Here is a 24,229-nt window from a genome sequence, read left to right as displayed (position 1 = left end):
TCACATCATCTTTCTGTTTTGTGCAATGTTAACTTGTTTCTGCTCACTTCACTCTGTCAGTTCATATAAGTCTTTCCCGGCTTTTCTGATAACTTCTTCATCATTTCCTGTAGAAATATAATACTCCATTTCATTCCCCAATTGATAGGTGTCCATTCAGTTTCCAATTCCTTGACATTACTAAGAAAAACTCTATGAACATTTTTGTACTTGTGGGTCCTTTTCTGTCTTTTAGGATCTCTTTGGGATACATATCCAGTAAGGACACTGCTGGATCAAAGTTATGCACAGTTTTGTAGTCATTTGGGCATAGATTAAAGTTGTTCTCTAGAATAGCTAGATCGGTTCATAACTCCATCAACAATGCATTAGTGTCCCAGTTTTCCTACATATAGCTCAATGTTTATCAGTATCTTTTCTGTCCTTTTACTCAACAATGATACTTCAGGGTTGTTTGAATTTGCATTTGTCTTATAAAAAAGTAATTTTGAGCATTTTTTTTCATTTGACTATAGATGACTTTAATTTCTTCATCTGAAAATTGTCAATTCATAATCTTTGATCATTATACTCATTGGAGTATAAATTTGACTCAGTTCACTACATTATACTTAACCTTGCTGGGTAAGTTATTTTTGTCTGCAACCTATTTCTTCTGCTTTTTAATATATGATGTTCCAAGACCTGTGGTCTCTTTTTTATAGCTGCTACTAGGTCATGTATAATTTTAAGCATAGGAACTATACCCACAGGGCTATCACACAGTGTATAGCTTTTGATTCACCAATGTTGTTACTGGATCTATATCCTGAAGAAATCATAAATAAAGGGAAAAGTGCCCACATATGCAAAAATGTTTATACAGGCTCTGTTATAGTAGCAAAGAACTAGAAACTGACTTGATGCTCATCAAGTAGGGAATGGCTGAATAAGTTATGGTATATGAATCCAATGGAATAAATTATTGTTCTATAAGAAATGATCAGTAGAATTATTTCAGAAAAGCCTAGAGAGACTTACATGAGAACTCATGCTAAGTGAAATGAGTAAAATTAAGAGAATGTTGTACACAGCAACAACAAGATTATATAATTATCAACTGTAATGGACTTGGCTCTTTTCAACAAGATGATTCAGGCCAATTCCAATAACTTTTAATGGAGAGAGATTAGGTAAAAAGAAGAAACATATTCTGTTGTCCTATAATTACCATGGTTTTGATTGTTATGTCATAAAACTTCGGTTCTAATAAACATTTTTATCATTACTCTTGAAAACAAAAATTTTAATCATAGCTCTGCAGTATTTATTCTTGTTTCTTGGAGTATTTTGTCCTTAATTTGAAGATTCTGAACTTGTAGCTATAGTATTCCTGTTGATTTTCAGTCTAAGATATCTTAAGTGGTTATTGATGTTTTTTTTTTTCCAATTTCTACTTTCCCTTTCTATTCTAATACTTCAGGAATTTTTCTTTAATTTTTTTCTTGTAATATGGTGTGAAGATACTTTTTTGGTGATTGTTTTCAGGTAGTCTGATAATTCTTACATTTTCTTTTCATGACCTGTTATTCAGATTAGTTGTTTTTCTTGTGATATACATCAGTTCTCTTATTTGTATTGTTTTTAATCTTATTTTATTATTTCTTGGTATTTTAGACTGTCATTCACTTCCCCTTGTCCAATTATAGTTTTCAAGTTGTTTTATCCCTTAACATTTTGAATCCCCATATTATTGTTCTATAAGAAGTGACCAATAGGATGATTTTAGAAAGGCCTGGACAGACTTACATGAACTGATGCTGATTGAAAAGAGCAGGACCAGCAAAAGAACTCTGGGAGATGACTATGAAACACTACATAGAATTCCCAATCCCTGTATTGTTGCCCGCCTGCATTTTTTATTTCCTTCACATGCTAATTATACACTATTTCAAAGTCCAACTCTTTGTACAGCAAAATAACTGTTTGGACATGTATGCATATAGTGTATTTAATTTTTACTTTAACATATTTAACATGTATTGGCCAACCTGCCATAAGAGGTAGGCGGTGGGGGGAAGGAGGGGAAAAATTGGAACGAAAGGTTTGGCAATTGTCAATGCTGTAAATTTACCCATGCATATATCTGGTAAATAAAAAGCTATAATAATAAAAAAAATTCTGCTGATTTTTTAATAATTTTGGTTACTTGGATTTTTTTTTTTTATTTAGTAATTTTCCTCAATTTCTCTTACTTAAATTTGAAGTTCTTTTTATGTTCTTCCAAGAAATATTTTTGGTCATATAACTATGTAATATTACTCTTTTGCATAGTAGAATTTTATTTGTTTATGGGTTTATTTGTATTTGCATTTTTTCCTTCAGTTTCTTCCTCTCAAAATAAAACCAGGTCTTATCCATTCCCATACTAGCTATTTGTTTGGATTCTTTCTCCTTTACTAAATTGTTTTTATTTTGTTTTGTCTTTAGCAACTTGTTATTATCTAGTCACACACAATCTGTGAGGTAAGAATTCCTATACCTGAGATAGAAGCTACTTCCTAATCCATCTGTCCCTAGAGTTGAATTATTACTCTTTCAGTGGAAATAGCCAATAGGTAGATCTTTGCACTTCAATCAATGCAAACCCAAGTCTTTTCTTGGATCTTTTTCCAGTTGTCCCAAAAGGACCACTGCTCTAACCCAACTTTTGCTAATTTTTGCTATTCCATGTTCATTTTTAGGCATAGTCTTATTTGTAAAGGGAATCTGAAAAACTATGCATTTTCTACCTTATTCCCAGTGTTTCCCCTTCTCTAATTTATGATTTTTATGATACAATAAAAGTTCTTAATTGTAGGCGTTTGTTAGGGAAACTTTGGAAACTGATAAAATTTTTGGGAAACTTATACTCCAAGATGTCTTAAAATGCTTAGAATAAAATACATAGGACTACTAAAGTGAATCAGTACCTTGAGTCTTTTGACTTGTAAACAGAAATACTCCCTTTTCCTGAACTTAAATTTGGTCTCAAACACTTTCTAGCTGTGTGATCTTGGGGCCAAGTTATTTAACTTTATCTAAATTTCCTCAAGTGGAAAATGAGTAGAAGAAGGAAATGGCAAACCACTCCAGTTTCTTTGCCAAGAAAACCCCAAATGAGGCTACAAAGAGCTAGATGACTGAAAATGGCTCAACAACAATTGAAAGGAAACCAATTATATTGAAATATTGGATTATTTTAAATGTAAAAGTCCATGTATTCAATGTAAATTACTTATGCACATACTTAACATTTTATAGATCAAACCAAGATAGAGAAATTAAATTATTATCCCATAATAAACCACTGAATAAAGCAAATATTTAGAACTTGATCCCAATTCTTTTTATTTTTTTAATAATATTATCCCTTGTATTCATTTTTCCAAATTATCCCCCCCTCCCTCTACTCTCTCCCCCCATGACAGGCAATCCTATACATTTTACATGTGTTACAATATAACCTAGATACAATACATGTGTGTAAGTACCATTTTCTTGTTGCACAATAAGCATTAGATTCCGAAGGTACAAGTAACCTGGGCAGACAGACAGTAGTGCTAACAATTTACATTCACTTCCCAGTGTTCCTTCTCTGGATGTAGCTGCCTCTGTCCATCATTGATCAACTGGAAGTGAGTTGGATGTTTTTTATGTTGAAGATATCCACTTCCATCAGAATACATCCTCATACAGTGTTGTTGTTGAAGTGTATAGTGATCTTCTGGTTCTGCTCATTTCAACTCAGCATCAATTGATGTAAGTCTCTCCAAGCCTCTCTGTATTCCTCCTGCTGGTCATTTCTTACAGAGCAATAATATTCCATAACCTTCATATACCATAATTTACCCAACCATTCTCCAACTGATGGACATCCATTCATCTTCCAGTTTCTAGCTACAACAAAAAGAGCTGCCACATTTTGACACATACAGGTCCCTTTCTGCTCTTTAGTATTTCTTTGTGATATAAGCCCAATAGCAGAAATGCTGGGTCAAAGGGTATGCACAGTTTGATAACTTTTTAGGCATAGTTCCAAATTGCTCTCCAGAATGGCTGGATTCTTTCACAACTCCACCAACAATGTATTACTGTCCCAGTTTTCCCACATCCCCTCCAACATTCATTATTATTTGTTTCTGTCATCTTAGCCAATCTGACAGGTGTGTAGTGGTATCTCAGAGTTGTCTTAATTTGCATTTCTCTGATCAGTAGTGATTTGGAACACGTTCATATGAGTGGATATAGTTTCAATTTCGTCATCTGAGAATTGTCTGTTCATATCCTTTGACCATTCATCAATTGGAGAATGGTTTGGTTTCTTATAAATTAGGGTCAGTTCTCTATATATTTTGGAAATGAGACCTTTGTCAGAACCTTTACTTTTAAAAATATTTTCCCAATTTGTTACTTCCCTTCTAATCTTATTTGCATTAGTATTGTTTGTACAGAAACTTTTTAGTTTGATGTAATCAAAATCTTCTATTTTGTGTTGATCCCAATTCTTTAGAATGAGAGGCTACTTCTCATTAAACTGCACTGCTCTGCTTCCTTTGAGTAATGTCAACATTTGGTGGCCATTAATAAAATAAAGAACAATGCAAATTGATAATGGTGATTGTCTATGAAATTTTTAATTTATGAATTTTCAGAAATATTGGAAAAAATCATCCTGCTGGTTACGTGCTTTATTTGGTTTTGTACTGTGGAAGAATAATACTTTAACCTTATAAAATTACTCTTTAAGCACTATAAATAGTGAAATTAACAATTATATATATAGATAGATAGATAGATATCAATATCTATATATAGATATAGATATTGATATATAGATATAAATATCTATACATATACTTATAATGACACAAATAAAGAATTGAGGTAAAGAGAATGAATCATGGCTTATTTCTACAATTGTAAAATGGGAATATTATTCTTGCTTCCAGAGATCTCATGAGGATCAAATGAGATAATATTTGTAAGCACTAAGCACAGTGTATGGCATATGGAGGTGCCATATAAATGTTTATTAGCTTTTTTCATTCTCCTCTACCCAAGGATTGATTGTATGCTGTTCTTTAAAAATTTTCATGAATGGTGTCTGCTCCATGATCAAAATTATTGTTCTTAGAAAGCCATCATTCTCTGATTTATTTTGTTTAATTCTTATCCATGTTCCAAAAAGCATAGGTATGCCCCTCCTTCATGTGATCTTCCATCTTGAAGTTGATTAAAAAACAATAACACTTTTCTCCTAAAATTTACATAGAATTTTTTTTAACTTTCCAAATGTCTTTATCAAATGATGAACTGTCATAGTTCTCTTATTATAATCGATTCTCATATCTGAATGAAAACCTCATGACAATAAAAATAATACTTTATCTGAACATAGTATATTGGCCAGTACCTAAGTCCAACACTGCAAAGCAGACATACAATAAATATTTGTAGTAGAGAGGAGAAGGGAGGAGGAAGAACTTAAACAAGAAGCAATGAAGAAAGAACAAAAAGAAAGGAAGGAGAGTAAAAAGAGAAAATAAATAAGAAAAAACCAAAATAAATGAAAGAACAAAAGAAATATAAAGAAGGAAAGAAAATCATGCAGGAAGAAGAAATAAAGAGAGGGATGAAGAATAAACTGGACAAGAGACACCAAATGAAATGACAAGATGGGTGGAATGAGGGGAATTTGTTATTATAATGTAATATGAAAGGTAAAATAATTTCAAGTGATGATATGATCTAAGATATGGCCATTGAATTTTAGGAAATAAGCACTTTTGACATTAATTGTGTACTATTATGGAAATTGGTAATGGATGGATTAATGGAGAAAGGTGGCCTCCTGGGTGCTAAAATCCAAGTAAATAGCTCTGTTTTATGGACTTCCCATCCCAATAACAATTGATGAGTTATTTTTAAAATATAAAGTAAATTTAATTTTTTTTACCAAGAAGTTCCTAATATAAAAGATTGATTATATTACTTCTTTAGAATCAAAGATTAATAATTACTATTCTATAGAACATTATATTTATATATATATATATATATATAATATAATCTCCATATACATATATATATATATATATATAAAATATAATCTCCACAAAATATAATCTAGCCCTTTGTTATGGGCCAGAACTCTGAAACGAGGATTCTTACAAGGTGTTAAGTCAGTGGAATTGATAAAGACAATGGTTATTTAGTTTATCATGGTGCTTAATAGTTCTTTAAGTTCAATATGATCGATTTAATCTTACAACAAATAATGGTTTCCTAGTGATATAATTACTTTATACTCAGTGTAGAACATATAAGCTGGGACTCTGAACCAGAGAAGACAAGCGCTCAAGCTCTCAGAACCAAGGAGAGAGAGATTCATTCTAGCTTCACTAGCCTTGTGGTGGCTGGTATCCTGCTCCCCCCACTGAGACCAACCCTGATCTAGAAGGCCTTTAAGAAAGCTCACCCAGGACTTAGGCAAGGAAACTAGATTGTGAAGAAGATAATAAAGGATTTGGACTTTAACACCCTACTATTCTTGTGGTGATTACTTTACTGAAAGAAGGCTACTCAAAGACTCCAGAAAACCAAATGAGAACATTACACCCCTTCACCATTTTTCATTTTCCTTTTTTGTCCTTTTAGCAAACCTACTAGATAGGAAGTAGTACCTAAGACTGGATTTAATTTTTCCTATTTTCTACACTTCTCCAATAAATATTGAGTTAGTATATATGTATAGATAGATGTATGTATATGCATGTATATACTGATATATGTATATATGTAGATAATTTCATCATATCACTCTCTTTCCATTATTTATTCTCAATTGGGAAATTGTTCTTATTTTTAATTTTGACTCAATTATTTATGCATTTGAGAAATGAGGCCTTTATCAGAAATTTGCCCCAATTTTTTTTCACCTTTATTTTGCTAATATACTTATTTACATCCTCCCCACATTTATTCTACCCTTTCCTTTTGTCCTGTCCTTCCTCAAAAGTAATTTGCTTTTCACCAGTCCTTTCACCAATCTATCCTCCCTCTATCATATACTCCTCTTCACTTATTTTATATCAAAGTAGGAGGGAAAGGTGATAAGTTACTTTGCTATGTCCAACAGATTGTATATGTTATTCCCTCTTGAGCTAAATCTGATGAGATTTATTTAGCCTTCTTCCCTTCCATTATTGCCTCTTTTGTGTGAGACAATTTGTGCCATTCTACCTCTCCCTTTCTCTTTCATCCAGTATATTCAATTAACACCTGTGCCCTATGTTTATATATACTTTTGTCACTGCCCAATCAATGAGTTCTTGACCTTTCCATGTAAGGATGTAAAAAATCAACCTTATCAAGTCCCTTATAATTGCCTTTCCTGTTTACCTTTTTATGCTTCTCAAGAGTCTTGTATTTGAAAATCAAATTTTTTCAGTTCTTATTTTTCCATCAAAAAAAAAAATGCTTTAAAATCCTCTATTTAATTGAATATCCCATGACCCCTCCCTCAAGGATTATATCCAGTTTTCTTGTGTAGGTGATTTTTTTTCCTTATAATCCTTGCTGCTTTGTTATCTGGAACATCATGTTCCAAGTCATCCCGTTCTTTAATATAGAAGTTGTTCAATATTATGTTAGCCTGACTATGGCTCCATTATACCTTTTTTTTTTTTTTTTCAGGCTGCTTGTAGTATTTTCTCCTTGACTTTGATTCTCCAGAATTTGATGATAATATTCCTGAAAGTATTTCAGGAACAGATTAGTGTGTTCTTTAAATTTCTATTTTACTCTATGATTCTAGAGTGTCAGAGCAGTTTCTTCTTGCTAAAGTTAAATCCTTCTTCCAGGGTAGAGGATGAACTCTCCAAAGCTTCAGGATTGTTTTCGAAGATACTTAGAGGAAATTTTTAAGTTTCCAATTCTTTTAAGATGGTATTAATAGGGTACAGCTTCTATGGGGAAATATAGTAGTAATGAGGCTCTAAGACCTTAGTAGTATTATTTCTCTAACAATCAGTGAACGATCCTAAAAGTCTCCTGTATACTGTAACATAGTCTTGCAAAATTGCCGACTGCCGGATAACAATTTGTTAGTCAATGATAGTAGGGTTTCTGAAACGAATGGTGAGATGCATACCAGACTACTCCTTAATCCCACTTCTAAATCATAAAATTCAATATTGAGGAGCATGCCAGACTCCCATTCTAAGCCATAAAATTAGCATATCAGTGAAGAACCATATTTCTTCTTTTCCTACAAGTTTATCTTCTTGCTCCTGGTTCTTGCTAAATCATTTTGAAATTTGGTCTGCTTCAATTGGCATTACAATTATAATTAACATTACCCCTTGACTTGGAGAAAAGTTCAAGTCTGCAAAATTTTGAGACACTTCACACCAACAGCGTTCAACCCTAACCTTTTGAGTCCATTTTAAACCTCAACATATGGAGGCCCTGTATAGGTAGTGTCTCACCCCCCTGGTTTCATCCTCTCCTTGACAATGTAAGTCCTCCTTTTTTTTTTTCTCCTTCAATTGTATAGCTGGACATTCCAAGCAATTGAAATTCACTCCATTCTGGAAAAAAACAAACAAACAAACAAAAAAAACAGAGTAAATAGCAACTTTTTGCTAGCACTTTTGCTCCATTGGGAAAGCAACCCAAAATGTATTGAGTTACTCTTGCTATAATTCTGATCCCCCAGTCTTCTCCAGTCCCCAGAATGCTGAGTGTATCTCAGTTGTGAGGATTGCTAACAAGATGATGTAGTTCATGCCCCTCTATTAGCTCAGATCAGATTAAGAAAATACGGAAGAACTGAAGATCAGATTAAGAAAAGAAAATACTGAAGAGCTGCCCCTTTTTTAGATATGGGGGAAGTAGCAACAGCCATGGGGACCCCACAGAACCTTGCTCAAATCTCCCCAACTCATTTTGAGGGAGTGAGAATCAAAGACCTTGGTCAGCATTCCCTGAACACTATTACCTAAAACTATCGTCAAAATGCTATCCTGGCACAGTGACCCAAACTTCAATAGGTTCTGGCCCTCATCTTAAGAGCCAGATCTCCCCAGAAGCACCAAGCAGGTGAGAAAGATAGTCAGGATCTGCATTTACTAAACTTTCCATTCTCTGTTTCAGATGCATAAATGTATTAGCTATGTAATTTATAACAAATTGTTTTATCTTTGCCCAGTTTTCTGATTTGTAAAGATAATGATGTTTGTGAAGACTGCAAGATTGCAAAGGTGCTTAGCATAAAATAAATTCTACATGAACATTAACTGCTTTATTGAATATCATTGCTTAATACTTGATAACTTTATATAAGTTTTTAGATGTGTCCAACATACAATGCACATGTGGAGTTAAATGAGTTGTGTGTGTATAGGCATGTATGTAAAATAATTTGAATGCAAATTCAATTAAAGTAGGGTTATAAACTAGGTCTTATAACCCAGGATTAGGACGATAGTATATAAAGGAAAAAGAGCCTCTTTCTTTTTCTTTCCCTTTCCCTCCCTGACTGAAGGATGGATACATGGAACAAAGGGTGAGAGGGAGAGAAAGAAAATGTTCTAAGTTCAGTGTTATTTAAGATATGATAGTAATAGCAGTTTTAAAGGAGCTCTAATCAAAGCCCACTAAAGGGATAAATAAACTGTAATTTATTTGTATTGACAGTGTTGACAGGAGATTTAAGAGTTTTGGAACTTTAGGAAAACAGAAAAGTAGTTCAATGCTACTTTAAAACTTCGTCAAGAAACAACTTGCTTGTGGGTTATTGAGTCAGACTTCTGAGGGCCTTATCAATAAAAATTGGAATTTAAACTTTTCTTGGCTCACAAAAAAAGAAATGATTCGTGTGAATTAGAAAATAATCATATGGCAATTTAATTTGTGTGGAATATTTAATTAAAATTTAGGGAATTCCATAAACTAAGGTTAAGTCAATAACTTCAGTGTGTATGTTGAAATTGGAAATTTAGCTGTAATTATATGAAATTATATGAAACTCCTATTCATTTCTTAAATATATTATGTTCTATCTGAATTTTAAGAATTGTCTTGGGGGCAGAGCCAAGATGGTGAAGAAGACACATGTGTCATTGTAAGTTCTTCTACCCTCACTACTAATTATCAAATTCAGCTTCAGAAATAGTATTTGACTGGTAAAATCTATGAATAATGGGAGTACAACAAATTTCCAGCCAAAGAATCTGGAAGAACACTAGAAAAGGTTTGTCCAATTAGGAGGAACAAGCCAGTGCAAGCAGGGGGGCAGAACACATTGAGTGGACTGGGACAGGAGTAGTCATTAGGGGTGGAGATTTTGAAGAGAGGACTTTACAAAAGATTGGCTGCTCTGCTTTGTTTGCAAAACAGTGGATAAGCAGAAAAGTTACACAAATGCCAAAGGTAGAGTGTATCCCAAAAAGTGCCAGAATTTAACAGGATCTGGCTATAGCCACCCAGCCCCAGAAGTGATGGCACAGACCCCAGCACAGCTGTGCAGCCACATTCTGCAGCACATGGCTTTTGCCCAGGGCAGTCACACTTCTGTACAGGAGAGGAAGGGTGGCTCTGCTTGAGGCATTAGACACTCGCTTGGCCATACTTCCCAGGGCAGAGGCACTTCAACTGTGAGGCTCTTCCCAGGGTACTTCCCCAGCTCAGCCTGCTTTGCAGCCTGTTTATAGGATAGCTACTGTCCATCTATCTATCCCTGTTCTGCAGAGGAAGCTGGCAGCCTCCTTGCCCTGAAGGCAGACTGTAAATATGAGTAAAAAAGCAAAGAGAATCCTAAGCATAGATAGCTTCTATATATAAAGAGAGCAGATTTTCAACCCCAAGGAGACTAATACCAGACAGTCTCCAGACAATACCCCAAATTGTAATGCAACCTGGTCCCCATCACACAAAGCTTTCCTAGAAGAAATTATAAGAGATCTTAAAAGGGAACTAGAGGTAAAATGGGGAAAGGAAAAAAGAAGCTCTGCAAGAGATCAAGGAAAAGGCATATAACTCACTAAAAGAAAAATTTAATAAAGTAGAAAAATAATACAACTTCCTGAAATGTGAATTGGAAAAGATAAAGAACTCCCAGGAAAGTAGATTTGTAAATTGGAAAAAGAAAAGAACTCAGGAAAAAAAATAGTGAAATGGAAAATCTCAGAGCAAAACAACTCATTTAAAAACTCAATTAGAGGACTTCCGGCCAAGATGGCGGCGTGGAGGCAGACAGCTGCTTGAGCTCCTCGTTTTCTCTCAGAACTTACTTCATGACAAGCCTCTGACTTAATGCTTGACCCAGAAAGAAATCCACAAATTATCACCAAGAGAAGACATCCTTGAAAGTCGCCAGAAAAGGTCTGTGTTCGTTCGGGGGAGGGTCAGTCAGACTGGGCGCAGACTGAGGGCAGACAGCCAGAGCAAGACAGGCAGCTCACACAGCTCAGACCGGAGGGGGAGGGGTGTGATCTCTGCCATTTCTGCGAAAGGGCTTTTGCCCCAGTGTGGATGCTCCGTCTTGGCAGCAAGCCAGGAGCAGCAGAGAGGGTGTAAACACCGGAGGTGAAGATTAAAACCCCAGAAAGCCAGCGTCTCTCAGAACCCGGCCACCCCCAACCCCCACCTGGACTGCCTCGGTGCGTTCTCAGAGCCTCAGAGCGCAGACTCAGTACAGTCATTGCTGTTCTGTTAGTGGCTCTCTGCTGCCCTACCCCCAGTCTGTAGAGGAAGCCCATTAATAACATCCAGCCCTATCCCCTGCAAAACAGACCAATTGTTTCTCTTGTCAGTTTGTTTTCTTTGATTCCTACTCTGACAAAATGAACAAAAAATTCAAAAGGGCTCTAACCATTGACAGCTTCTGTGTGGAGAGGGAGCAGACTTCAAATGCTGAGGAGACTAGGAACAGACTGTCCCCAGATGTATCCCCTGGGAGGGATACAAGCTGCTCCTCAATACACAAGAATCTCCTAGAGGAAATCAAAAAGGCTCTCACAAGAGAGCTGGAAGAGAAATGGGAAAAGGAAAGGGAAGCTTGGCAAGAGAGCCTGGAGAAGTCATGCCATGCATTCAAAGACAGAATGGATAAAGAAATCAAATCATTGAGAAACAAGATTAGTGAGCTGGAAAAGGTAAACAACTCCAAGGAAAACAGGATTAGTGAGCTGGAAAAGGTAAACAACTCCAAGGAAAACAGGATTAGAGAGCTGGAAAAAGAAATCAGCTCTCTAAAAAATAAAATGGATAAAATGGAAAAAAATTCCATAGAAGATAAAAACTCAATTGGACAATTACAAAGAGATATAAAAAAAGTGAGTGAAGAAAATACATCATTGAAAATTAGACTGGAACAAGTAGAAATGAATGACTCAAGGAGAAACCAAGAGGGAGTCAAGCAAAACCAGAGAAATGAAACAATTGAAAAGAATGTCAAGTACCTTACCAGAAAGACAATAGACCTGGAAAACAGATCCAGGAGAGACAATTTGAGAATAATCGGACTCCCTGAAAAATGGGAGGAAAAAAAGAGCTTGGACACCATTTTCGAGGAAATTATCAAAGAGAACTGCCCAGACGTTTTGGAAACAGAGGGTAAAATAGACATTGAGAAAATTCATCGATCACCTACTGAAAGGGACCCTAAAATAAAAACGCCAAGAAATATAGTGGCCAAGTTCAAGAACCATCAGACAAAGGAAAAGATATTGGAAGCTGCTAGAAAAAAACAATTCAGATATGGAGGATCCACAATAAGGATAACACAGGATCTAGCAGCATCCACATTAAAAGAACGCAGGGCCTGGAACATGATATTCCGAAAGGCTAAGGAACTTGGTATGCAGCCAAGAATAACTTACCCAGCAAGAATGAGCATCGTTTTCCAGGGAAGAAGATGGACATTTAACGAAATAAATGAATTCCATCTATTTTTGATGAAAAAACCAGACCTACATAAGAGGTTTGATCTTCAAATACAGAACTCAAGAGACTTCTAAAAAAGGTAAAAAGAAATCTTGAGAACTATACTTCTGTCAAAAAAATATGTAAAGAACATATGTACAATTTGTCTTAGAAACTAGAGGTGGAAAGGAGATTATATCATAAAAAAGTATAAAGTGGTGGTACTACATCTCATGAAGAGGCAAAGGTAACCTATTATATCTGAGAGAAAGAAAGGAGGGAGATGAACATAGCGTGTATCAATAGACATATTCGATTTATGGTGAAACTTCTTCCACTTCATTGAAAAGTGAAAGGGAAGGAGTAAACTAAGGGGAAGGGAATACAGTAATTTCGAGGAAAAGGGGTAAAATAAGGGGAGGATCTTTAAGGAGGGGGAGGGATCCTAAAAAGGGAGGGCTGTGAAAAGCAAGTGGTGTTTACCAGTTTAATACTGGATAGGAGGGTAAAAGGGAAGGAAAGGGGAAAAGCATAAGCAGGGGTTAATAGGATGGCAAGCAATATAGAATTAGTCCTTGTAACCATAAATGTGAATGGGGCAAACTGCCTCATAAAGAGGAAGCAGTTAGCAGACTGGATTAAAAGTCAGAATCCTACTATATGTTGTTTACAGGAAACACACCTGAAACAGGATGAGACACTCAAACTAAAAGTAAAAGGGTGGAGTAGAATCTATCATGCTTCAGGCAAAACCAAAAAAGCAGGAGTAGCCATCCTCATCTCAGATCAAGCAAAAACAAAAATTGATCTAATTAAAAGAGATAAGGAAGGGCATTATATCCTGCTAAAGGGAAGCATCAATAGTGAAGCAGTATCAATATTAAACATGTATGCACCAAGTGGTGCAGCATCTAAATTCTTAAAAGAGAAATTAAGAGAGCTGCAAGAGGAAATAGATAGCAAAACTATAATAGCGGGAGATCTCAACCTTGCACTATCAGAATTAAATAAATCAAACCACAAAATAAATAAGAAAGAAGTCAAAGAGGTAAATAGAATACTAGAAAAGTTTGATATGATAGATCTTTGGCGAAAGCTAAATGGAGACAGAAAGGAATATACTTTCTTCTCAGCAGTTCATGGAACCTATACAAAAATTGATCATATACTAGGGCATAAAAACCTCAAAATCAAATGCAGTAAGGCAGAAATAGTAAATGCATCCTTTTCAGACCATAATGCAATCAAAATAACATTTAATAAAAAGCCAGGGGAAAATAGACCAAAAAATAATTGGAAACTAAATAATCTTATACTAAAGAATGATTGGGTAAAACAGCAAATCATAGACATAATTAATAACTTCACCCAAGAAAATGACAATAATGAGACATCATACCAAAATGTGTGGGCTACAGCCAAAGCAGTAATTAGGGGAAGTTTTATATCTCTACAGGCCTACCTGCATAAAATAGAGAAAGAGAGGGCCAACGAATTGGGTTTACAACTAAAATTGCTAGAAAAGGAACAAATTAAAAACCCCCAGACAAACACAAAACTTGAAATTCAAAAAATAAAAGGTGAGATTAATAAAATTGAAAGTAAAAAAACTATTGAATTAATTAATAAAACTAAGAGTTGGTTCTATGAAAAAACCAACAAAATAGACAAACCCTTAGTAAACCTGATTAAAAAAAGGAAAGAGAAAAAGCAAATTGATAGTCTTGAAAATGAAAAGGGTGAACTCACCACTAATGAAGAGGAAATTAGAACAATAGTTAGGAGCTACTTTGCTCAACTTTATGCCGATAAATTCGATAACTTAAATGAAATGGAAGAATACCTTCAAAAATATAGCTTGCCCAGATTAACAGAGGAAGAAGTAAGTAGTCTAAATAGTCCCATCTCAGAAAAAGAAATAGACCAAGCTATTAACCAACTTCCTAAGAAAAAGTCCCCAGGACCAGATGGATTTACAGGTGAATTCTACCAAACATTTAAAGAACAACTAACTCCAATGCTATGTAAACTATTTGAAAAAATAGGGATTGAAGGAGTCCTACCAAATTCCTTCTATGACACAGACATGGTACTGATACATAAAGCAGGTAGATCGAAAACTGAGAAAGAAAACTATAGACCAATTTCCTTAATGAATATTGATGCTAAAATCTTAAATAAGATATTAGCAAATAGACTTCAGAAAATCATCCCCAGGATAATACACTATGACCAAGTGGGATTTATACCAGGAATGCAGGGCTGGTTTAATATTAGGAAAACTATTAGTATAATTGACCATATTAATAATCAAATTAATAAAAACCATATGATCATCTCAATAGATGCAGAAAAGGCATTTGATAAAATCCAACATCCATTCCTACTAAAAACGCTTGAGAGTATAGGAATAAATGGACTATTCCTTAAAATAATAAGGAGCATATATTTAAAACCTTCAGTAAACATCATATGTAATGGTGATAAACTAGAACCTTTCCCTGTAAGATCAGGAGTGAAACAAGGTTGCCCACTATCACCATTACTATTCAATATAGTACTAGAAACTCTAGCCTTGGCAATAAGAGCCGAGAAAGAGATCCAAGGAATTAGAGTAGGAAATGAAGAAATCAAATTGTCACTTTTCGCAGATGACATGATGGTATACTTAGAGAACCCCAAAGACTCTGCTAAAAAGCTATTAGAAATAATTCAGAATTTTAGCAAAGTGGCAGGATACAAAATAAATCCACATAAATCCTCAGGATTTTTATACATTACCAACACAATCCAACAGCAAGAGATACAAAGAGAAATTCCATTCAAAATAACAGTCGATAGTATCAAATATTTGGGAATATATCTACCAAAGGAGAGTCAGGAATTATATGAGCAAAATTACAAAACACTTGCCACAAAAATAAAGTCAGATTTAAATAATTGGAAAGACATTCAATGTTCTTGGATAGGCCGAGCGTATATAATAAAGATGACAATACTCCCCAAACTAATCTATTTATTTAGTGCTATACCAATCAGACTCCCAAGAAACTATTTTAATGACCTAGAAAAAATAACAACAAAATTCATATGGAAGAATAAAAGGTCGAGAATTGCAAGGGAACTAATGAAAAAAAAGTCAGAGGAAGGTGGTCTAAGTGTACCTGATTTAAAGCTATATTATAAAGCAACAGTCACCAAAACCATTTGGTATTGGCTAAGAAATAGACTAGTTGATCAGTGGCATAGGTTAGGTTCACAGGACAAGATAGTGAATAAAAATAGCAATCTAATCTTTGACAAACCCAAAGATCCCAAATTTTGGGATAAGAATTCATTATTTGACAAAAACTGCTGGGAAAACTGGAAATTAGTATGGCAGAAATTAGGCATGGACCCACATTTAACACCACATACTAAGATTAGATCAAAATGGGTCCAAGATTTAGGCATAAAGAACGAAATCATAAATAAATTGGAGGAACATGGGATGGTTTACCTCTCAGACTTGTGGAGGAGGAAGGAGTTTGTGTCCAAGGGAGAACTAGAGACCATTATTGATCACAAAATAGAACATTTTGATTACACCAAATTAAAAAGTTTCTGCACAAACAAAACTAATGCAAACAAGATTAGAAGGGAAGTAACAAATTGGGAAAAAATTTTTACAGTTAAAGGTTCTGATAAAGGCCTCATCTCCAAAATATACAGAGAATTGACTTTAATTAAAAGAAATCAAGCCATTCTCCAATTGATAAATGGTCAAAGGATATGAACAGACAATTTTCAGATGATGAAATTAAAACTATTTCCACTCATATGAAAGAGTGTTCCAAATCACTATTGATCAGAGAAATGCAAATTAAGACAACTCTGAGGTATCATTACACACCTGTCAGATTGGCTAAGATGACAGGAACAAATAACGATGAATGTTGGAGGGGCTGTGGGAAAACTGGGACACTGATGCATTGTTGGTGGAGTTGTGAAAGAATCCAACCATTCTGGAGAGCAATCTGGAATTATGCCCAAAAAGTTATCAAAATGTGCATACCCTTTGACCCAGCCATACTACTACTGGGCTTATACCCCAAGGAACTACTAGAGAAGGGAAAGGGTCCTGTATGTGCCAAAATGTTTGTGGCAGTCCTTTTCATAGTGGCTAGAAGCTGGAAGATGAATGGATGTCCATCAATTGGAGAATGGTTGGGTAAACTATGGTATATGAATGTTATGGAATATTATTGTTCTATAAGAAATGACCAACAGGAGAAATACAGAGAGGCTTGGAGAGACTTACATCAACTGATGCTGAGTGAAACGAGCAGAACCAGAAGATCATTATACACTTCAACAATGATACTGTACGAGGATGTATGCTGATGGAAGTGGATTTCTTCAACATAGAGAAGAACTAATCCAATTCCAATTGATTAATGATGGACAGAACCAGCTACATCCAGAAAAGGAACACTGGGAAATGAATGTAAACTGTTATTTTTACCTTCTGAATCCAATTCTTCCTGTGCAACAAAAAATTCGGTTCTACACACATATATTGTATCTAAATTATACTGTAATATATTTAACATATATAAGACTGCTTGCCATCTGGGGGAGGGGGTTGGGGGAGGAAGGGAAAAAATCTGAATAGAAGTAAGTGCAAGGGATAATGTTGTAAAAAATTACCCATGCATATGTACTGTCAAAAAATGTTATAATTATAAAATAAAATAAAAAATTAAAAAAAAAAAACTCAATTAGACATAAAAAAGTAATAAAAGAAAATAATTCACTAAAAATCAGAACTGAACAAATAGAAATGAATGATTCATTGAAACAAAGAATCGTCAAGCAAAATCCCTCAAAATGAAAAAAAAAAAAAAAATGTTATCTTCTTGGAAAAACAACAGAAGCCAAAAAGTAATTGGAAACTAAGTAATCTCATCCTAAAGAATGATTGTATGAAACAGCAAATCATAGACATGATGAATAATTTCACCCAAGAAAATAACAATGAGACATCATACCAAAATTTGTGGGATGCAGCAAAAGCGCTACTAAGGGGAAATTTTATATCTTTAGAAGCTTACTTGAATAAAAGAGAAAGAGAAGAGCAATGAATTAGGCTTACAACTTAAAAAGCTAGAAAAAATTTCAAATTAAAAACCCCCAATACAATAGTAAACTTGAATTTCTAAAATTAAGAGGAGAAATTGATAAAATTGAAAGTAATAAACAAAAACAAAAACAAAATTATTGAATTAATAAATAAAACTAAGAGTTGGTTTTATGAAAAAAACAAATAATAGACAAACCATTGTTAAATATGATTAGAAAAAGTAAAGAGGAAAATCAAATTGTTAGTCTTAAAAATGAAAACAGAACTTTCCACCAATGAAGAGGAAATTGGAGCAATAATAAGGAGTTACTTTGCTCAATTTTATGCCAATAAATTTGATAACCTAAGTGAAATGGATGAGTACCTACAAAAATATAGGCTTCCCAAATTAACAGAGGAGGAAATAATTGCTTAAATAATCCCATTGTAGAAAAGGAAATAGAACAAGCTATTAATCAACTCCCTATGAAAAAATCCCCAGGACCAAATGCATTTATATATGAATCCTACCAAACATTTAAAGAACAATTAACTCCAATGTTATACAAGTTATTTGAAAGAAAAAAAAAAGCCAGGGATTGAAGGAGTCCCACAAATTTCCTTTTATGGGACAGACAAATTAGGTTGTAAACAGAGAAAGAAAATTATAGACCTATCTCCCTAATGAATATTGATGCTAAAATTTTAAATAAAACACTAGCAAAAATATTACAAAATCATCCCAGGATAATATATCATGACCAAGTAGGATTTATACCAGGATTGCAGGGCTGGTTCTAGGAAAACTATTAGCAGAATTGATTATACCAATAATCAAATTAACAAACACCATATGATCATCTCAATAGATGCAGGAAAAGCATTTGATAAAATCCAACATCCATTCCCATTAAAAACACTTAAGAATATAGGAATAAATGTTTTTTTTTTTTCCTTAAAATAAATCAGTAGCAATTATTTAAAACCATCAGTAAGCATCATCTTTAATGGTGTTTAACTGGAACCATTCCCAGTAAAATTAGTAGTAAAACAAGACTGCCCACTATTGCCACTATTATTCAATATTATATTAGAAATGCTAGCTTTGGCAAAAAGAGTTGAGAAAGAGATTAAAGGAATTAGAGTAGGTAATGAGAAAACCAAATTATCACTCTTTGCCAATGATATCATAGTAGACTTAGAGAACACCAGAAATTCTACTAAAAAGGTATTAGAAATAATCCACATCTTTAGCAACATTGCAGGATACAAAATGAACTCACATAAATTATCAGCATTCTTATCACTAAATATCCAACAGTTAGAATTACAAAGAGACATTCCATTTAAAGCAACTACTGATACTATAAAATATTTGGGAATCAGGAACTAGATGAGCAAATCTACAAAACACTTTCCACACAAAAGAAGTCAGATCTAACCAATTGGAAAAATATTAAATGCTCTTGGATAAGGTGGACAAATATAATAAATATTATAATTATAATTATAATTAATAAAGATATTACCTAAACTAATCTGTTTATTTGGCGCTATACTAATCAGACTCCCAAAAAACAAATTTAATGACCTAGAAGAAAAAAAAAAAAAAACACAACCACAACCACAACCACAACCACAACCACAACCACAACCACAACCACAACCACAACCACAACCACGTTCATATGGAAAAACAAAAAGCCAAGACAATCAAGGGAACTAATAAAAAAAAAAAATAAAAAAATAATCAAATGAAGGTAACCTAGCTGTACCAGATCTAAAATTATATTATAAAGCAGCAGTTTCCAAAACAATTTGGTATTGGCTGAGAAATAGACTAGTTTTTCAGTGGAATAGGTTAGATTTAAAGGACAAAATACTCAATAACTTTAATAATCTAGTGTTTGACAAACCCAAGGACCCCAGCTTTTGGGATAAGAATTCACTGCTTTACAAAAACTGCTGGGAAAATTGGAAATTAGTATGGCAGCAACTAGACATTGACCCACACTTAACCATATATAAAGATAAGGTCAAAATGGGTTCATGACCTAGGCATAAAGAATGAGATTATAAATAAATTATAAGAACATAGGATAGTTTACCTCTCAGATCTGTGGAGGAGAAAGGAATTTATGAAAAATTACCCACATATATACTTTGTAAATAAAAACCTATAATAATAATAATAATAATAATAATAATAATAATAATAATAATAATAATAATAATAATAATAATAAATATTTTAACAGCAATTACCAATTTTATGTTTAACACTATGATAATCACTCCAAATAACTTAATTAACAATGTTACAATTTTCCTATGTAGTATCCAATAGGGGCAGCTAGGTGGCGCAGTGGATAGAGCACCAGCCTTGAATTCAGGAAGACCTGAGTTCAAATCTAATGTCACACACTTAACACTTCCTAGCTGTGTGACCCTGGGCAAGTCACTTAACCGCAGCCTGGGGGGGGGGGGATATATATATAAAATATAAATTACATTTACAAAACATTATAAAACAGGGTTAGAAAGACTAAATACATTTTCCAGCTTCTTTTAATTTTTCAATTTATTGTTAATTGCTGGTGTGGACAAGAGGGATGAGATGAAAGCCTTTTCAGTTCACTTTCAAGTATGAGGATGTGCAGCACCTTTGTTCCCTTTCATAGGGTATTGGAGAGATATTAAACAGGGCAGCCCACAAAAACACTAAGAATAGATGGGGTGGATAATAGCAAGCCCAGCCCCTTCTCTAGGGTTCCTATAAATTCTGCTTCTTTGTAAGTTTTCTAATTGACACTATCAGGATAACCATCATCTATGAGAAATAAGTGTACTTAGGATATATAGTTTCTTTTTTTTTTTAATTTTCCTTTTTTAATCCAGCCCCAAATTGTGAATAGTATAATTTGTTAATAGAGATAAAATCTCTTTTAAATTTTGAAATTGGTTATGATTGCCTAACAGTTCATTACTTCAAGAATCCACAATTTTAGAGAAATTCCATAAGTTACTCAAAGGTATGCCTTTCTGAACTGTCACAGATGGAAGTCTTATCTCTTTCTTTGTTTCCCACATGATTATTCCCGAGTCTGGCTATGAGATGGAATTATTACTGCATGATTGGTTGTCAATGCTATTATAACCAGGTCTCTGTTGTTTCCTATAGCAAATTTCTATAATCTGAGCAAGTGCTCAGTGAAGCCATGGGCACAATACTAGTATTTGGATGATATCTTGATCTTCTGTCCAATCCAAAAGGCTTCTCTGACTGCTACCATAAAAACCTTTAACAAACTGGGACTATAAAGTTTCTTTTTCTATGAAATATTTGGGCTATGAATTAACTCTCACCTTTCCTTCAATCAAAGAAAAGGAAGCAGAAAATCTTATCACTCCCTGAATAAAGAAACAACTGCACACTTTCTTTGGCATGATTGGATTTTGTAAACTTCTCAAAAAACCTGATGATTTGAAGCAACTCTCCTGCCTTAGAGCAGTGGCTATCATAGTACTTCTAATTGAGGAAGCCTCTAAGCTCACCTTAGGCCAATTGGAGGGTTTAACTCCCTACTAGGTTCAGAGCATTTTAGAAGCAAAAGTCATCAGTGGCTTGTTAAATGTGAGGCTTACCAGGTATCAGACTCAGACTCTCCACTAAGACTACAATATATCCTGATATGAGAGTATATATGTATATATGTGTGTGTGTGTGTGTGTGTGTATATATGTGTGTGTGTGTGTGTGTGTGTATGTATGTATAATTACACTCAATCCTGCCACCCTGTTCTCTGACACTCAATCAGTTAACATTATTCACAATTGTAAGGAAGTTTTTGATTCTGTCTATTCTAGTCAATGTGACTTGAGAACATTCTTCTCATAACCCAGAAGAGAATGGTTTACTGATGGGTCCAGTTTTCTTGAAAATTGGAAAAAGGAAGGCAAGTTACTCTGTGAGGAGCCTCACATAGCACCTCAGAAGCTAAAGCACTCTATTTTGGAACCTCTGACCAGAGGACCAAACTCGTTGCCCTCAGCAGAACTATAGAATTGGGAAACATATACTCCAATCCCTTGAAAAACCTATTTTCACCACTCACAAGCTAGAAGAAACGATTAGACAGATCTGACAGGCCTGTCCAGTTTGTGCCCACGTAAATCCTAAGGTGCTGTTAGACTCTATGCCTTCTCCTGAAGCCCATCTAGAGAAGTGGTACATACCCAGGGGAGGATTGGCAGATAGAATTTACGCATGCTCCCTTGCAGGGGTTTCAGACTGCTTTTGCTTCTAAAATCCTCTGAACCAGGTGGGGAGTTAAAACCTCCAATTGGCCTAGGGTGAGCTTAGAGGCTTCCTCAATTAGAAGGGCTATGGCAACCACAGTTCTAAGGCAGGAGGATCCCCTTAAAAACACCAGGTTTCTTTGAGAATTGTACAAAATCCAACCTTTACTAGTTGGGTAAAAGCCTTCCCCTGCAAGACTGAAAAAGCTCAGAGTTTTTGTTGTAGGAGATCTTATCTCTTTAGCGTGCTCAGCTCTTTACAGAGAAGTATTGCCCAAGCCTTTACTTCTTAAATAAACCAAGTTGTGGCTGAGGCACTTAAGATTAATTATCATCTCTACTCTGCCTGCCATCCTAGCTATCCGATGCTTAATGCCTTTTAAACATTATCTAGCTTATAACCTAAGCTACCTGAACACTCCTTTCACTGTGTATAATGGCACTGTTTCATCCATTGCCCCCTATTCCTTTGAGGAGACAAAAGTAGGATTTTGGGAAAATGTTCTTAGATATTTATCCCAGGAAAAGCTGTCTGGATGTGAGATATTGATGACTGCCTCATCTTCCCTCTCCTAAGCTTCCTCCAGTAGGTATATTGTCCCTAGTAATTCCCTGATAACTCCCACTTTTGTTTATTCTTTTTTTTTAATCATTTTTGATTCCTGAAGTAGTTTTAATCTATATGTGAGAGTTGTTTCTTCCAAACTTCAACCTATGAAATTCTAACTTGAAATCTAACATGACTTATGAAAAGAAAAAAAAAAAAAAAAAAAAAAAAACTTGATCAACCTGGTACCAAATTCTAACATTTAGCATACCCTGGCTGCTGCTGCCACCACCTTCAAGTGACAAGACTTCCCTTTTCAGTCTGGACCACACTAGGCAGGGCCAGCTCTATGCCTCTTATCAACCTGATGCATCTCCAGAAGATGAGACCTTCATCCTTTTGTCCCAAACCAATTTGGATTTCAAACTGTTTGAGAAGGGAATGATAAAGTACAGCTTCTAGGGGGAAAATAGCAATAATCCTGAGGCCCCCAGACTTTAGGAGTGCTATTGTTCTAATAATCTGTTTGTCAATGATCCTAAAAATGCCCTGACTTTAGGAAAGTCTAGCTCTAAAAACACTGCTGACAGCCAGATAACAATCTTTTGGTCAGTGATCTTGCTCTTGGTTCTTTGCTAAATCCTTTTGGAACTTAGCCTGCTCCAGCTGGCATTACAATTATAATAAATTTTGTTCCTAGTATTAGAGATGGGTTTAAATTTCAATTCTTTTGAGACACCTCACAACACTGGTCTACTGCCCCAACTTTTTGGATTCTCTTTGAACCTCAACACTATCAATTAAGGAGAAGTGTTTCCTATTCTCTCAGCTCAACAAATAATAGTCCCTGCTCCACTGTGACCTCAAGCTGTTATGGACTAGTATTACTGCTCATTCTGGAAGTGCTATCAAACTCAATGTGATCTAAATCTAATCATGGTCAATGCCATACAATAATACTGCTTCAGTGTAACAAAGTGATCTCTGTGATATCCTTCTGACCTGTTTTTTGATCATCCTACTATCTTGTGGCCTGAGAGCTCTGGAAGAACCTGCTGCTACTGTTGACTCCAAGTGGCTCCCAGGGCCTGAACCTGATTTGCTGGTACAGGGCTGTGCTGGCATGACTTGTGTTTGACTCTTTTCTCACCCAGGGGTGACACACCTTTGCTATAGACATTTGAAATTGACTTTGGCATCTGTGGACTAATAGGTCTGTTAATCATTACTGATGCAGATTCAGTCACTCTGAGGCCTTTTCCTGGTTTACTGATGCCTAGCCTGTATTGGCATAGATATACATTTGTCCACTCTCATCCTGGTGCAACTGATCT

General features: G+C 34.8%; 1 long non-coding RNA gene across 1 annotated transcript in view; it reads right to left on the bottom strand.

Annotated features, from left to right (window-relative positions):
* Positions 1–8,327: 8,327 nt before the first annotated feature.
* LOC141564922 (uncharacterized) overlaps positions 8,328–24,229 on the bottom strand; it is a 271,840-nt gene continuing 255,938 nt past the window's right edge. Inside the window, exon 3 of the long non-coding RNA XR_012488809.1 lies at positions 8,328–8,612. This is a non-coding gene — a long non-coding RNA (uncharacterized LOC141564922). The remainder of the gene's footprint in view (positions 8,613–24,229) is intronic.

Source organism: Sminthopsis crassicaudata, chromosome 3 (genome assembly GCF_048593235.1).
Source record: "Sminthopsis crassicaudata isolate SCR6 chromosome 3, ASM4859323v1, whole genome shotgun sequence".
NCBI lineage: Eukaryota > Metazoa > Chordata > Mammalia > Dasyuromorphia > Dasyuridae > Sminthopsis > Sminthopsis crassicaudata.
Note: the sequence above shows the minus strand (reverse complement) of the source record. Positions and strands in the feature narration are given on the sequence as shown.